The 2,235-nt window shown below is 36.1% G+C and overlaps 1 protein-coding gene across 2 annotated transcripts in view; it reads left to right on the top strand.

The window, feature by feature from the left end:
* Nucleotides 1–2,235, top strand: part of ADCY7 (adenylate cyclase 7) — a 61,553-nt gene that overhangs the window by 45,533 nt on the left and 13,785 nt on the right. The gene's annotated exons all lie outside the window — the stretch shown is intronic.

Raw genomic sequence — 2,235 nt, 5'->3', positions numbered from 1 at the left:
TTTTTTTTTGGTGGTGGTTTTCTTTTGTTCTCTTTTAATTCTAGGTATATTAACAGTACAGTATGAACTTATATATGTGTGTCATCACAAAAATGTAATAGAATTGAAAAAGCCCCACCCTGGAATTATCCTGACCACTTATCCTAATCTGTGTTTCAGTATCGCACCATTCCTATCCTAAAACTGAAGAGTTACTTCGCTTGTGCCGGTTTTGTGTTCCTCTGTATATTTGTGATACAGATGTTTATCATGCCGAAGTAAGTGATGGTATTTTAATTATTTAGAGTTCAAATTAACCAATAGCTAAAGTGAAACTCGTGTGCATGGAACTTTTTGGGGTTCCTGAGAGTTTATATGCAAGAAACATAAACCTCTCAGGATTAATTTACCCCGTGATAAAGGAGTGCATTCATGGTGTTGGCATAAGAGCCTTGATATCAGTCTGAAAATAAAATAGAAATATTTTTTTAATATTTAGTTTGCTTAGTACACACAGGGAGCTGGTCAGTTAAGTGAGAAATACTATTTTATAAGAATAGTTGGCTGTAAGCACACTGAGCAGTAGGAAAACAGGACTTAGCTGGCTACAATGTGCTCAGTGCTCCTCTTGTCTTTGGAGCTACAAGAAGGGAACTTTGAGCTTCTTCTCATACTACTGAGAAAGCAGATTCTTGATAATCCTGAAATTTATGGCATGTTTGTTTCTCGTGGCTGCTACAGTGGAGTTTACATGTGGTTTATGCACAGGGCAGCGCTTGGGGACATCAGGGGTAGAATCCCTTAAGGTAGTGATTGTGCAAGAGTAACCTGTGTGAGGTTTTGATCATCTAGTGCTATTAGAAGAACAATTATATTTAAACTTACTTTGTTTAATGCTTTCTTCTAGAACTGCAAAACTGGGAATTTCCTTTGGAATTGTTGCAGTCATCATTGGGCTTATTTTATTTTTGTGCTTTGCTGAGAAATGTATGGTAAGTTTTGGTTTTAAAAAGCTTCCTGTTTTCAAAAGTGGATGGATACAATTGAGCTGCTTGGTCTATCTTTTAGGATGATGAATTAAGGTGTTAATTTCAATAGGAGTTACAGGAATCTTGCACCTCAGGTTACCAGAAGATTCCATTGCCTGAGATACATTTTCATGTCTGACAATTTGCACTGTAATTTGGAATTATTTGGGTGCCAGAATAGATGGGTAAGAGGGAGGAGGTAGAGTTGTTTTTTTAAAAAAATTATTTTTGTTTGTCATTGATAGTAATTTTGTTTGTAAATGCTGATATTTTCTATACTGGAAACAGTGTTAAAATCAAAATAAGTTTGAATGCAACATTATTTTTCATAATAATTTATAAAGTGTCATGAAAAGTACAAACATATGAATAATTTATTGGCAACAATTTCAGAGCTGTTAGAATTCCAAGTTCACCATTACATCAATTAGGACACTTGCATTTGTAGTTACTTTTTCTTTGCATTATTGAATATGTGCCATTACTGTTTAAAAATAAATATTGAAACACAGCCCGTTGTGACACAGAGTTCAACAGCACAAAGTAAAAAAGTCCTTCTGCAGTTCAAGAGGGAAGGGATTTTAGAGAGTTCCTTACACTCATCAAGTCTGTGCTGTGCTAGACCGAGGGTGGGAGGGAATTCTGAAGTGCTGCTGAGAACGTGCCACCCCCATCGTGTCACACCATCCTGCTGGGGTGATGGAGGTCTCCCAGGAAAACTGCCATGGAAAGAAATGGTCTCTTAGAGAGCCAGGTTCAACTTGTGTGAAGGAGAAAGAAAGAAAGAAAAAAAAAAAGATAAAATTGCATTCTGTGCTGGGAATAAGGATTTATGATTAATTTAAAAGTATGGTTAGATAGGTGTATGGATTTTATGTATGTTTGGGGGGGGCTTTATGTGTATATTGGTGGATTTTTACATATCTGTCTAAGCAGAGAGAGAGGTGTGTGTATGTGCATGCACGTGTGGTTTTTACATATGTAAAAACACATGGAGTGAAAAAAGAAAATTCCAAGACTGCAGTTGCATCAGACTTGAGTTTTATGCTGGGAGTGTTTTGGTTAGCATCCTTGAATAATGCTTGCAATCATTAAAAGTATTTTCTTTACTGGCTGTTTTTAGCAGCAATGGAAGGATATAAGAATGGCAAGAAGGGGATTGTCTATGATTGGTGTTGATTTAGTCATCTGGAAATAGGTGTTCCAAATATAAATTATTGCTCTACAA

Source organism: Empidonax traillii, unplaced genomic scaffold (assembly GCF_003031625.1).
Source record: "Empidonax traillii isolate 1590-97213 ecotype Southwest subspecies unplaced genomic scaffold, ASM303162v1 scaffold59:size1551110, whole genome shotgun sequence".
In the NCBI taxonomy this organism is placed as follows: Eukaryota; Metazoa; Chordata; class Aves; order Passeriformes; family Tyrannidae; genus Empidonax; species Empidonax traillii.
Note: the sequence above shows the minus strand (reverse complement) of the source record. Positions and strands in the feature narration are given on the sequence as shown.